The 15,195-nt window shown below is 38.2% G+C and overlaps 1 protein-coding gene across 4 annotated transcripts in view; it reads left to right on the forward strand.

Annotated features, from left to right (window-relative positions):
• Positions 1-218: 218 nt before the first annotated feature.
• Positions 219-15,195, forward strand: part of NIPBL (NIPBL cohesin loading factor) — a 151,495-nt gene continuing 136,518 nt past the window's right edge. For all 4 annotated transcript variants that reach the window (XM_051642398.1, XM_051642402.1, XM_051642400.1 and 1 more), the window contains exon 1: positions 219-824. The gene's annotated coding sequence lies outside the window, so the exon portion shown is untranslated. The remainder of the gene's footprint in view (positions 825-15,195) is intronic.

The following is a 15,195-nucleotide window of genomic DNA, read 5'->3' on the forward strand; positions in this document are numbered from 1 at the left end:
AAAAAAAAAAAAAAAAAAAAGCCACACTCCGGCCGCAGCCGAGCGGGTGGGGAAAGGGAGAGAGACCCGCGCGGCGGAGACGCCGCCGCCCGGAGAGGCGGAGGGGAGCGAGGCGGGGGGACGCGCTCCGCTGCGGCGGCGCCGGGAGGGGAGAGGCGGCGGCGGCGGCGGAAGCGGGGCCGGCGGAGCGAGCGAGGAGGCGAGGAGGAGGCAGCGGAGGGAAGGGGGGAGGCCGTTGGTGTTTGGCGCCGGTGGAGGGAGTCATTCCTGCAGCTGCACTTCCGGTCGGCATTTTGTTCTGAGAGGGAGCGAGAGAGAGAGACACACACACAGGATCCTTCCCCCCCTCCTCCTCCTCTTCCCCTTACCCCCCCCCCCGGTCGGTACCGACTCGCCGCGCCGAGGCTGCCCCCTTCCCCCGCCCTCCGGCGCTCGCACGCCCAGCGGGAGCGGCGGCCCCTCGGCAGCGCTGCCCCCCCCCGGCCGCCCCCCTGCTCCCCCGCGGCCCGGAGGGTGTCTCGGAACCGGTTCGGCGCGGCGCGGCCCGTCCTGATGTCGTGAAGCAGGCTCCGGGGGGGGAAGGGATTTGTCTCGGCCGCTCACCCCCCGGCTCTACATGTTCGCAGCACTGAGGAGGAGACGGAAGAGGAGCCAGCCCCCCTCCCGGCCCGGATTATTGTTGTTATATTATCTCCCCTCCTCCTCCTGCTCCGCGGCGGCGGCGGCGGCCCAGCGGCGGCGGCGGCTCCTCTGAGGAGGGAGGGGGGCGGATTTCTCTCCCCCTCTCTCGGATTCTCGTTGGATTCAGACGCCGATTTGCTCAGGTAATCCCCCCTCCTTGTCTCCCCTTCCCCTCCCTGCCCTCCCCAGCAGCGGGCCGGGCCTCCCAGCCCAGGCGGCCCAGCACTGCCGGGAGCAGAGGGGATTAGCTGCTATTCGGGGGAGAAGGGAATTAAGTGGCCACCGGAGGTGTTTATGTCGCGGCCCCCTTTCCCGGTCGCTCGGGTTTCGCGAGGGAGGTTGGTTCCTGCCGAGCTGCCGGCAGGCCCAGGCCCGGTGCAGAGCGCAGGCCCGCCGGCCAGCGCCTTTACTCCAGCTCGGGGATTAGAAAGGCGAAGCGGCTTCTCGGTGACAGGCCTCAACCCGGAGAGGAGGAGGAGGAGGAAACAATGCAATTAGCCGCAAATGTGCGCTGATCCTTTGCCATATTTACAACTTCGCCAGGGCAAGGAAGGACGGTCCCAGCGCAGACAGCCCTCGGAAGTGGGGAAGGAGTAAGTGGAGAAATAGGGGAAGAGAGACAATGTAAATACCCAGGAACAAAAATACCACCTTTCTTCGCTGTTGCCGTTTCCTTCTAACCAACAGCGTTCTGAACATTCAAAAGTTCGAATACATATAGATTTGCGATGTGCGGAGGTTTAATCTGTAAAGAATGCAGCGATTGATTAGTGGGTTAATCACTTAGAGTATTTATAGCATAAAACTAGCGCTTGTGGAATAATTGGCACAACACGGACACCTGCATACCCAGGAAATACAGATACCCAAGCATATTGTGTCGAGTACTCCACACAATCTCAGTGTCTGTGTGCTGTGTACGTTACAGAATTATGTACTGAATTCAGAAGAAATACTAATTTTTGCTTCTAACAAACAGAAAACAGGAGAGAGATTGTATGTGAAGTGCCGCGTTTGTGACATGTAAGGGACAAAGGTGAAGATGAGATCTTGCCCAAAGTACTTGAGAATCAAACGTAAATTTAATTAAGTGAAAACTGAGGAATGCTTAAAAAGTGTCATCCTTTCTTGTCAGGCCATATCTCTTTGAGATCTCGCTGTTATTGGCTGTTTGTGTCCATGATGTTTGAATATGTAATTAGGTGTCATTTTAACAGGTCAAATGTGTTTTGTCAATTACTGTTGATTAAGTGTCAGGTCTTTATAAATAAATGGTAGCTAATTTACGGTGAAGTAAATCTCAAGATTATATGTGGTCGAGTGTTACTAAAAATTGGGGTAGATTTAAAACAGACACCCAGTGAAACTAGTAGTGCTCCTACAGAAATTACATAATTGAGGGAAATTTTGAGATACAAAGTTTCATCTTCCATATAGAAAGAGAATTTGGAAATGATAAACAGGTATCTACATTACATAATATGTTTATTTTCCAGCAGGTTTTTTAGTTGTTCAGGCAGATCTGTTGTAATAATAAGAGGTTAGTGTATCTCGTAGAGTAACTTTCTGGTGTATTGTGTTTGGCGTCTTATAATAAAAGTGTGTTATCGTGCCTCTTAGTGTCCTGATACATGTTTAAAAGGGTGAAGTTAATATAGCTGTCACGTAGAAGGCGTGTTTTTAATGCTGTAAATCCCTGTAGTAGTCAGTAGCGTGTCCGTGATTTGTATTGGTCAGGGAGCAGTTTGAATTTTAAAAAGCCTGAAGATCCTGCTGAGCCCCAATCCCGGCCTCCCTCCCTCCCACTAATCTCCTATTCCTGTCTTTGTGCTGCCTGGTCCTGTTAGACACTGTTTGCAACAGGGCCTCAGGCCTACGTGCGTGGAGAGGAACCATTTACACTTCGAAAAAGCAGCCTTTTATTTTTAAACTTTGTGAATTGCAGAGGGAGCCACTAGTTGTCTCTAACTGTCCCTATCTCCGTGTGTAGCAGTAGAATCGCTGTTTTCTTCTGGTACTAGCATGCGTAGAGGCCGAGTGTAACTGCTTTACAGGAAAGAAAGGACTCTGCAGAAGTAGTTGTAGTTCTTGGGTCGTTTTCATCATCAGGAAGCGACATTAGCTGTAGCGTTTCTTTCGTAGTCTCTTTCAAGCAACTCTTGTTTTAGCAAAAATGGGTTTATAAAGCTATCGGTAGTAAATTTCTCTGACTTATTTTTCATTTAAGGAGTTTTGCTTTAAATATACCAGATATGAGCAGGAAATGAGCTCCTGTAGTTATGTAGTTCCTGTCAAGTTTATCTTGCCAGGGTTGTGTTTATGCTTTTTTTTTTTTTTTTTTTTTATCAGAAAGCTTGCACTTTTCTGATATGAAAAACAGGCATATTTATAAGTTTAAGTTGCTGTGTATTTATGATTTGTAATGAGTTTTTTTGTTTTGTTCTTCTAAGCCATATGTGATTAATCCTCAGTTATCATAGTTTAAGTAGTTGACAAATTTATCTCAGAAAAATATATTTATTGTGGATATGTTTATAAGATGACTAATTTTTGGGTTAGACTGTGTTTTTTAGCACATGTAAGAGTGTGTGCATGTGAAGCAGGGCTATGTCACTTGTATGCTATCTTTTCCATAATGTTAGGAGTTTATACTGCTCCACTGTTTATCACAACAGCTAACTGCCTTATTTGTTGTAGAAATATAAAATTCATTATTCTTAAGGTGCTAGTTGTAACAATTATTTTAATGGAAAGAGGAAAATGCTTTTTTTCTCGGTATCTTTTACTTTGTTGTTTTTACTACCTTGAACGTTTTGAATTTGTTTCATTTGTACAGGTTTTATTTATTTTTTTCCTCTCAACTGCCTAAATATTTTACTTGAAGCTATAAAAAAAAATAATTTCCCTGAAGCCTTTTGCTGTCTTTTGAAGCTGTTTTTAGACTTTGTAAAAGTAAAGACATAGGAACAGGCATAGCAGTAAAATAGTTTATTTTAATTTTTATTTAGGAGAAACAGAACAGGACCAGAGAAGTAAAATTATAACACTAAAACTCTTTGCTGATTTCTGTGCTACTTAAGAATACAGGCAGGCCTGTGCAACTTCATTCCATGCTTGAGAGTCCATGTACTCTTCTTGCAGAATCAAGGCAATAAATAGCAATTTCCTTGGGATAGAACAACTTGTTTTTGTTGTTGTGTTTGACTGATGATTAAGGTAACGCAGCCTTAATCCTAAATGCAATATAAATAAACTGTATTTTGAAGGATACTAGATGAAAAAGTCAAAGTGCAAATTGATTAGAGGCAGGGATTGATATAAAAATTCTCCTGTTGCAAATTTCTGTGTTCAGTGGCGTGTGTGATATCTCTATGTGTCTATTATATTACAAAGTTTTGAAGTCATGATACTGAATTGATATCAAAATTTCATAAATATTGCACAAAAAATGTAAAGTTAATGGATAATTGCTTTAACTAGGAAAAAAAAATACACCTCTTTTCTGAATATCTAGACATAGGGAAGGAATTAAGTCTTCAAATTCAGAAATCTATTGTTTAAAAAAATTATTCTAGAGGTGTGTTTAACATTAATGAATGTGCAGACACTTTGATAAAAATTATGGCTGTACTTAATTTAAAAAATATGAATAGTGATAGGTTTAGAACTTGTTGTCTGGTAGGTATAAGGTGGGTCATCCAGTATTAGGGTAGCTATTCAGTTTCATGAAATACATCACTAGAAATAGTTAATGGCCAAAAAATGGCCATTTCAGTGTTGTTCTGCTTATTTCAATCTTGCTTTTCCTATGCCTTTGTTAGAAGTAGTACAGGTTAGGTTAGCTTCTGATATTGAATCATCATCAGTAACACTCGGTTGCACAGATACACCCACAAAAAAATGCTTGAAATTGGATACCTGTGTATTACTGCTAATAACCCCGTACAATAGTGATCCTTTTTAATTTAATTAAGCCTTTTTGAAATTACAATTGTTAAAGGCTCATGTTCTAAAAATCTTTAATATAGTTAATCTATATATTACAAGTATACTTCTTGGTAGCTGATCATGTCCCCCAAAGTACATGTGAGAGAAGTGCAACAACTGCTGCACCCCAGCAGTGAGGAAACTGTGTTTGGGAAGATTGTGCAGGACCTATGATTTGTGTCTTACTTCTTGTCCCTGCTGTTCACTGTGGAAAATCTCATTAGCAAAAGAGAGGGGAAAAAGGATTTTATCCCACCTGTATGTAAAAACTAAAAGGAATTCTAGTCAACTTGAACATGGTTGTTGATACTGTATTTCAAGGTGACTACTTGGTTTACACCAGTAAGTTCAGAAAACATAAACATTGAAGACTGTTTTTCATGTTAAAGTAAAAAAAATAAATCTAGAAGAGTTCCGTTTCGTGGCCTTCGGTGTTTTTATCTGTTGTTTTTAAGGGGTTTTCCAATCAGGAATGTCAACATTTTTTATATCAGTGGGTATTTTAATTTTCTAGATTATTGCTGTGGTTTTATTTGAAGCACTTTGGTTTTTGTAGCAGTGTGTATGTGTGGACATGCAGTGCTTTTTGGAGGGACAACTTAAAAAAAATGATAGGCTGCAAAGTAAAGGGCTTGGGTAAGGAAACAGCAGAATAAGATTACAGAAACAAAAATAATCCAGGCCCCTTCTCCATATGCTGGTCTTCTAACTACATTATTGTACTTCCCCCTTGCCCTTGCAGTCCCAATTCAATGCCTCATACAGTGCATGGGAAATGCCAGCTGACAGTTGCACTGTTATAGCCTTATTTATGTATTTGTTTGTCATTCAGTGTACAGCCTGCTGCCTTATTACTTGCTGTATACATCCAATGCTGAAGTGTTTTCTTCTGTTAATTTGTAGGGATTATATAAAAATAAATATCTGCTCTTCACATACAGTAGAGAACTTTTTTTTTTTCACTTTGAAAAATACTGCTTCCATTTTACTCATGGAAGGCTGAAACTGAGTCAAAATAGTCAGTTTTAAAAGTGCTTATAAACCTCCTGTAATTTGACATGCTTTATTCTTGGGAGTTGTAGTGTTACTTTGTTGCAAATTACAGTAAATTCATAACATTGAGTTTCTTATTTGTTGTTGTCAGTGCACTGTATTTTAACTCTTGATCTATCCCTTAGAAGTACAGAATGGGTTTTTGCTGATGGCCTTAAATGTTTGCTAAGTGTCAACTGCCTTGGACATGCTAACAGCTGGAAAAGAATTGTGAAGAAACCAAAATCTCTTTAAAGTTTGTCAGGAAGTACAGAGACAACAACTAGATAGTAACCCAGATCCACCAAGTAATTAAGTGGCTTGTTTGCAATATTGGTTGCAGAGATTAAAAATGCTACTCTGTGAACTTCCAGCAGGAACTAGCAAACCTGGAGAGTATCCGAAGCAGTAGTTATTGGCTGTTAGCAGTAAAACTCTGCCTTTTAAACTGATAATTGTTGCAGTTGATGGAAACTTATTGAATGGAAACCTCTGCAGCCTGCTGGTCAGATAATTTCATTGCTGTGTCACTCTGCTGTCCAGGTGCTGTGTGACTCTGATAGGAAAGCAACACTTCACTTCACACTTGAGCCTAGTAAGTGTATTCCTAGCCAGAGCATTGCTTTTGGGACACAGGAAGTCCAGGACCAAATGCCTGTAATCTGTATTGTGCAGACAAGTTCTTCAGCTGTTTTTCTCCCCATGATTTTTTAAGTCATACGCTGTAGGCATGGCCCAGAGGCTGAGAGTATATTATGGGACAGGTAGAATAAGCAGTACTCACTCTTTTCCTTTTTCCTCTTTTTCTGTCTGCCTTTACTTGTGATAGAAGTTTTCTGTGAAATAAATTTTGTGGTTTGTTTTTTTTAAAATGTTTTGTTTTGGTTTTTAGACAAGAGTTGTTTTGTATAAATGGCAGTTTCCAGCAAAAAGATCCCTTGGATAGGAAATTGTAATAAATTTGATATATAAACTAAATTTTATTAAAATTCTGTAGTGAAAAAATGTAATGTCTCACAGAAGGCACCTCCTTTTTACTCTCTCTGATTTGTTTCATGGCATATTTGTCATGTGCCATATAGGCAACAGAGATCCTGTGAATAACAAAAAAAAGTATATAATTTAATTAAATAATATCATAATGCACAAGGGACAAAACTGTAGGTGTAAGCAGCCATAATTCTGAAACTTCTTAATACTATAATACTATAAGTACTAACCTGTTTTGGTTTTTTAATATATTGGAATTTATCAAGCTCATGTCTGTGATAGAGCAACTTCTCTCTCATGTTAGCACTAACAATCTCTGTATTGACCAGAAAGGATGAGATTACATATACTTTGTCTCTGAAATTTTGTTTTCAAGTCTTACATTCTAATAAAAACTGTCTCCGTTTCTTGTATGTTCTTTTCAGATAAATTGCTCTTTCTCCTTTCCTTCAGTTATGCTTGCTGGATATTAAGGATGGGAGTATAATGTAGACACCCCTTGTTAGATGCTTTGTATAGCAGCTGCTTTAGCATCTGTAGAAGAAATAATTTGGAACCTGTTTTTTGTAGTCTAAAAGCTGGGAAAATTCTTGTAAGACTGGTGAGAACTCATGGGCAGTGTTTGTGGAGATCTAAAATAAGTTTAATTTTGTTTTATTTTATCCTGAAGAGAAAATTTAAAAGTCTGCCTGATAATTTGTCTGTTGAATTTGTACTTCAGACTAAGGAATTATGATTGCTTTTACTGCATGGATGCTACACTTTTAAAATTTTTATTATTTTTTTTTTAATAGTAATAAATTAATTTTCTTCTAGTTGTATGCTCAATGGTGATTGATTCTTCCTGGCAGTTTCCTTAAAAGCTCATGTCAAGGTATAGCCTGTAACACAGAAGAACTTCAGTGTGTCCATATCCTATTAATTTGGCAGTTGCAAGGAGTTAAAACATAGCTTAACAGTTAGTAGTCACTTTGTTGTTTTGTATAGGACTGATAGTGACTCCTCTTTAGTTTTCCAACGCTTACTGTAAAGGCATTGATTTTACTTCTTAACCTAAACCTCAGTCATTTGGGGTAAAATCTTCCATGCTGGGTGATTGCCCTTTATTGACTGATTCTTTTAATAAAGCTCAAAGTCAAAATAGAGAAAAAATGTTTAAAAATTACTTCTGACCTTTTATTCAAGTTAAGGGAACACCTCCATTCCTTTTGAAAGGAATATAAACTTTGAGAGTGAGGTGACTTTCCAAAAACCAAGCAAGTTGCTAGTGTCTGAAGAATTAAATGAATTCTCTGATTGTCCACATTAATGTAGAAAAATTTTGTATGCACAACAGGAATTTCCTAATAAGTGCAGTTCTAAGCAGTAAGATGCAGCACAGATGCTCCATTTTCTGGTGTCCATTCCCTGCTTATCCACAATGCTGATTCATTTGAATGTGGAAAAGTCAAAAACTGAGGTTGCAGGTGACTGAAAGGGAGACCACATGGAAGAGAAGAGTGATGGTCTGGACCAGACTTACACAGGGTTGGAAGGAAATGGGAGTTTGAAGGACAGGAATTGGGAGGAGGGTAGGAGCTTGGAGTTCCTGAGAAGGTAATGACTGAATGTGAGGACTTGGATAAACGAGTTGGTGGGGCAGATACAAGCGTCCTTAGTAGAGACAGAAGAAGAGCTGTGAAACAACCTTAGGAAGAAGCCAAGACAGAATGGTACTTTGAAATTGTGTGTACGGTCAAGGGAAGCATTTCAGGGATGAGAATGGGTGGGAAGTATGTACTGAGAGAGGCCAGAGTGGGGAAGAAGAACTGATGGCCTGAGGAGCCGGAAGTACAAAATAAGGATTGGCTGGGCAAAGAGGCATTATTTCACACACAGGAATTCATTGCTTGAATTGCTTTTTTTTTTTTTTTTTTTTTCCCCTCACTGAAGACCTTGCATAGTAAGGAAGAAGCTCAGAGGTCTGGTGTACTTCATATAAGAACGAATGATAGGGAATTCTGTAGTTCACATTACCTGTGTAGTCTGCATTTGGCATCTTTGTGAATGCATTGTGGTAGTTTTTAAGTCTGTCATTACTTTTTTCTTTCAGCTATTTCAGTGACTGGAATGAATGTAGCCTTCTTACTGGAGGAATTTTTTGTTTTTAAAAATACAACAGGTTATATTAATGTCTCCTAAGATTGGCCTTACTGGAAAAGGGATAGACTCTTGAGATGGCTTCCACTCCTGTCTTTTATGCTTAAGTATTTTGATCTGTCTCTGGTGTTCAATGTGTAGTCCTTTGTCTTAATCACTTCATATTATTAAGCCCTACTGCAGAGATAGAATTCATAATTTCCTCACAGGCATGTGACATGTATTGTAAAGTTGGAATGCTTCGCAAATACTTATTTTTTAAATGTTCTTGAGGAGAGTATGTAATCATGCAAGTTGGGAACTGAGATGCAAGAGTTGGTCTTTATAACTTTGGAAGTCAAACTGGGGCAATTATAGGACCTGACTTTTAAACTAACTTGACTTTTTTGCGTCATGATGTGTGTGATAGTATTAGAACAGATTTTGTTAATTTTGAATACAAATATCACTAATCAGTGCTTTTTCAAATTAGTCTTGAAGCATGCAGGAGAAAAGGAGCATAGAAATATTTACCCTTAGTAATAGAAATAGAATGAGATTCCCAAGAGTAACATTTTTCTGTTTCCTGCTATCTGATCTGCAGCCTCTTTCTTTCATTACTTCTATTTAATTTTTGCTTGAAGTTGGAGAGTCATGTATATAACAGACCTTGCAGCCTTATGAATAGCCTCTGATTTGTTTCCAGAGCAGATTCCTTCTGTAAGCTGAAGGAAGACTGAGCCCGGGGGTGGGAGGGAAATGTTACGCAATTATATAGTACAAGTACTGTGTCAGAATTCTTATGCATAAAGGACATTTATTAACTTTTGATAGACTTCACAAATGTGATTTTTCAACATGAGTTTGAACTAATAAACAGGAAAAGTAACTTTCGTGTATTTCTTGATGTCAACTTTTCTGTGTTGAGTATTCCATTTTAGAGTTTTTTTGTTAAAGTTGGATCTTTAGCATTTTTAACGATATGAATTTTAATGTGTGGAAATGCATTTAGTTTAGTGTCATTGCCTTGTAAACCCATGCAGTAAGTAAAATTTTAAATCTCAATTTCTACACCAAAAAAAGTGAATTGAAAAGATCAAAAGGTGACTTTGCTGGTGTGATGCTGTTGTTGAACAGGTCAGTCCTTTGGTGTCAATAAAAATTTGAGATGTATGAGCATGCAAAATGGAACTTGCAACTCCTATACTGCTGAGTAAGGGATTAACATTTTGTTAGGCAACAGAAAACATTGGAGAGATTTTTACCTCCTCAGAGTTTAAATACATTAATTTTATGATAATAATATTCTGTCTTTTAGGCTTTTTCTCTGTTCTAATTAATGTCTTTTGCACTATGATGTAGCACTCCTTTGTCAAGAGAAGGGATTGCTCACGATCCCATAAAATCTTGGAGCCAGTTGAAGACTAATAGATAGTGACAAATGCATGTCTGTCCTGCTACTGAGAAGGATTTTAGAATCTGCATGTCTGATATCCTGAGCAAGTGGTCTTCCTCCACTTGTTGAAATTTTGAGTGAAGGGTTGGACATAGTAGCTATTACACAATATGAGGTAGTCAGGTTTTTTTGTTAGGCATGTTCAAAGCATTTATATGCTGGACCTTTCTACTCCTGAGATCTTGCCCAGGCTTAAGTGTAAAACAAGTGTTGAGCTGCTTGGTTCTTCAAGGATAGTGACAGTTGTGTCATACACTGATACAAAGATGTAGGTGACATTTCCTGGTGATAGTTTAGGTAAGTAATGGTTAATAGACTTGTAGGAACACACTGCACTCTAGGGTCACTTATAAAATATTATTTAGAGTTATGGCTCTGCTGGAATAATTCCCTTGGATTCTGTCTAACATGATGTAAAGTTTAGTCATTATTTACATAAGTAAATAATTTTTAGGATGGACAATATAATTGAAATATTTGAGGAGTTGCAATTTAAAAAATGTATGGTTTAAAAATAAGTTTGTCTGTAACTAAATATCATTACAGGAACAAGCCGTCGTAACACTGAAAGGTAAACATTCTCAGTCTTCACGTCACACTGTAGTCTTAGTCTGGAACCTGGAGAAAGAATAATTCAAGCTATGTGTTTAATTTAGTACCATGTTAAATTATTATGTTGAATCAGTAGACTTCAGAATAGGAAGGTTGAATAAGTTTGCAATTTTCATGGCCTCAGTGTATATGAGCAATTATTGAAAGTCAACAGATGCACAGTAATTCGAGAGTTTGGGCTAACCAACTTGTCCAAACGTTGCTGACATTCCATGTAACCCTGTGTGAATTTTGGGATAAAACTGTTTGTTTGAAGCAGAACTCTTTAATGTCTCCTACCTGTATCTAATTACTGATACAGGTATAAATTTCAGTAAGTGTTTTGGGAAGGACAGTAAAAATGGTGAAACATCTCATTGTAAAATGCACTTATTTTGAAGTCCTGTTAGAAGATACTGTAAAGCTTGTTTCTGATACAAGCATATAGCTATTTTAAACAGGAACAGAAAGCCTCATCTGTTTTATGACAAAGTTTACATGCTTATGCTGTTTTGTAATGAAAAACAAGGAAAAATTAGAAGATAGACATAACTTCAGTTATGGGAATAATATCAGTTACCAAAGACATTAAATTTGCTGTACAGAATTTAGAGGGTTTCAGTAAAATTATTCACCTTGACAGTAAAATTACATTCACACAGGTTCATTAATGGAATTGTGTGTCAAATAATGCTTTAAAATTACAATCCTGTGAATGGACTGCCTTCAGTGGATTTATACAGGTATAATTACTCAAAATGGATAGATACAGAATCACAGAATCAGAATCGTAGAATCACCACCAAGGCTGAAAAGACCTTTAAGATCATGAAGTCCAGCCTATGACCTAACATCACCACATTGGCTAGATCACAGCACCAAGTCCCACATCAGTGTATTTGCTTCCTGATATAAGTTAGGATTTTAGTTGGACTTCAGATGTCTTCACTGAACTCAATGATTCTAGTGGTGAATAGTCTTAGTGCAAACAAGACGATGAAAGAAGCATTTTTTTCTTGAAATAATAGATAATTTTTTAGATTAGATTTACCCCATTAAGACCAACAGTAGCTTTAATGTTTCTGTTGTAGTTACTTGGTATTTTTTTGTGGCTAACTTGGGTTTTGTTGTTAAGAATTGTTAAGCATTTTATGAATCCTTTTAAGTTGAAGATGATTGTATTTTGGGGGGATGGGGTGAAGTGAGTTTTAGCCTCGAGTGCTAATTGCCAAGATACAGCTGAAGGCTCCCACTTGTTGCGATTTCTTCACAATAACTTTCTAAACTCTGAACATAGTCTAATACATTCAACACTCATGTTGCTTACTAACATACTCATCAGTGGTATGTTAATGTGAATGTAAATTAGTTTCAGATAACTTGAGTATTTTTTTTTATCACTCATGTAAAAGGTTGGTGTATATATAATTGACTAATAACTTAGATATTTGTCCACTGAAAAGCACAGAGTCATGTTTGAACATTTGCCTTAGATTCTTTTAGAAATAAGAAAAAGTTATTCGACAGCCAATGTCTCAGCAGATCTAGAAGAGTATGACTGCTGTGATTAAACAGTAGGAATAATTAGCAGTGGGGGGAGCTCGAGTTCCTTGTAGTATGAACCTGCAAAATACAAAGGTAAATGACTACTGGATTATGTGAGATATCAATTAAGTTCTATAAGGCATACTACTGTCAGTATAAATTTGTGTTTCAGACATAAATATCATCATGTGTGCCAAAACATGCAGACAATAATGTCAAATTCCTGAAAAGGCCACTTGTGTTTTTGCAAGCTCTAATTTTTGTCTCCCGTGGCAACTGTTATAGGCAAGAAAGGAATATGAATTGAGATGTGCCTCCGGATCGTGTCCTGTGAGTTTAATGTGAAGAGCTCGAGTTATTTTTTTGCAGAGGTGAACAGCCTCTTGATACAGGAACAAATCTTTTCCTTATTTCTGCTGCTTAGCTGCTTTTCTCTCAGTTTTATGTTTTGTCACAGGGCTTAGTGGTAAGTTAGTGATGGCACTGCTGGAAAACAGGGCCGAAACTCAGTAGTTTGATGGCCTGGATGAACAGCTAGCAAAGGGCAGTGTCTCTCTCTTGTGTAGGTGCCTCAACATACAATGTAAAAAGGAAAGACTGAGAACTATCTACTCCATAATGCTACTTCAGTGTATATGTCAGTCTTGGTACAAATTTAAGGTAGTTGAAGTCTGTTCTGTTTCAGTTGCTTCTGGTTTCTGTTCAAATGGTGTGTGAATGAAATTAGAAAGGAATCATGCTTCTTATATAGTGCTTCTGTATTGCCAGAATATTCCCATAAAGATGTGTAGCTTCTGGGTCTCCTTTCTGCTAAAGTAATTTCCAGTTTGGAAAATAAGCAAATTTATTCTGTTCCTTCTACAGTAAGAAAGCGACAGAACTGAAAATCTTCTACAAAACAAGCCTGTGACTTGTGAAATAATGTTAGAGAGACTGAGCTACCTCTCTAAAAGGTGGGTGTTATCACCTGCATCTCAGGGAAGACTGCAACGATCAGCTTTAGTTTTCCCTCAGAATTACTGCCCTACGAATATGTATTTACAGCAGCATCATTTTCATTCATGGGGGAATTATGGTAGGCAAACAGCTGTAACTATTATTCTCAAAACAGGCTGACATGAAATACGTAACACTCTTATTTTAGGATTTTTAAAAATACTTAATTTTAAGTAATTAAGATATATAGTGGCGATAATCCAGTTTTGGTGTGTGTTTTGTGTTTTTATCAACATAACTAAAACATTTTGTGACCCTTCAAGTGTAACTTAATTGCATTTTAAAATCCATCACCTTGCTGGAAAAAAAAAAGGAGTACTTCTTCACAAATTGTTGCAGTTCAACAAGTTAGGAAAATAAAGTGCTCAACATGCAACGGTGTAAATTCTATTAAAAATTAAGTGTGAGTAATCTAGTCTTCAGTTTATTAATTAGATTTATCAGCATGGTCAGTTGTGGTTGTTTGTGTATTTGTAGCATATGGACCACAGTTCACCTTTGCTTTAGCAACAGCTGTGACAATAGTGCTGTCTGAATTATGTAGTAAAAAGCTTTGTATTAAAGCCTCAGAGAAACTGAGGACTATAATTAGCCCTCTCTTCCACGGTAATGAGTTTTAGATCCTTAAGAAAAGGTGATGGGTGTCATTTGGAGTGAAGTGCCTGGAGAATAAATTGCATTGAAATTAAGCACATCTGTGAGTTGGATACTGGCATGGATGGAAGGATTCAGTGTGGATTGTCTTTGCATGATCGTATGAGGATTAATCTAACCTTCATGGAGCAGTTCTTGGGCTTTCTCCATCTGCCAATAACATAGGTACCAGTTCAGTCATTAACTTGGAATTGTGTCTCTGGCCTAAGACATGCTTTGCTTTTATTTCAGTTTATCAGATTTGAATTTAGACATGTATTTATAGATTGCATGTAGATTTTTATTTAATCAATAAAATGGTATCTGCAACTCATAGAAATAAAATTCACAAATAGCAAGATGCAATTTTTGCTCTTTTAGTCATTAATGCATGACCAGCTTCTCACATTGGAAGGTGTAGCTTACATAAATAATGAAAAATACAATGTTAGCTTTCCCTGAGTATGTTACATTGTGAAGTGTTCTATGACATGCTATTCCAAAGCAAAAGAAAAACAATGTATGGCGTCTCTGATGGAAATTTCTGGAAACATTATGTCAGTGAAAATACTTAGATTGACCTTTAAAAACAACAGTGATATTTGTGGGATAAAATAAAATCAAAGTGTGCCAAGCCTGCAATTCGAATTAACTGAAGTGCTTTATTTTAGAAATATTGCAGTGGTAAAAAGCTGGGGCACCTCAGTTTTGTTAATTTAACGTAAAGTCTATTTAAGTGGAAGCATTTTCAAATGGCACTTTTCAGTGAAACATTCTAATTAAAAAAAAATTAATTCAGTTTAATAGACAACTGCCTGGGACAGAGGATCTGCATAAAACATTTCTCTCTAGCCAGGAAAGGTGAGGGAACTGTGATTTTCACCAGTGTCTCTCCCCTATACTTTATTTATAGGGTCTTATATTCTGCAATGTAAACTGAATAATGTTCTTAAGCATGTGGCTGTCAAATTATTTCTCTTTTGGTACAAGTTAGTAGCTGTTAGATGTCTTACAGATCTTGCATATGCTGCTTGCTTTTCCTGTTATTTTCTAGGTCCTATCACAGTCCAATTCAGAGAGGCCTAGGCAACTTTGATCTCATGGATTATTTTACATTTTTCTAAATAGGCAGGTTTACTAACAGTTTACAGGACTTGGATAGCACT

This window comes from Apus apus, chromosome Z (assembly GCF_020740795.1).
Source record: "Apus apus isolate bApuApu2 chromosome Z, bApuApu2.pri.cur, whole genome shotgun sequence".
Lineage (NCBI taxonomy): Eukaryota > Metazoa > Chordata > Aves > Apodiformes > Apodidae > Apus > Apus apus.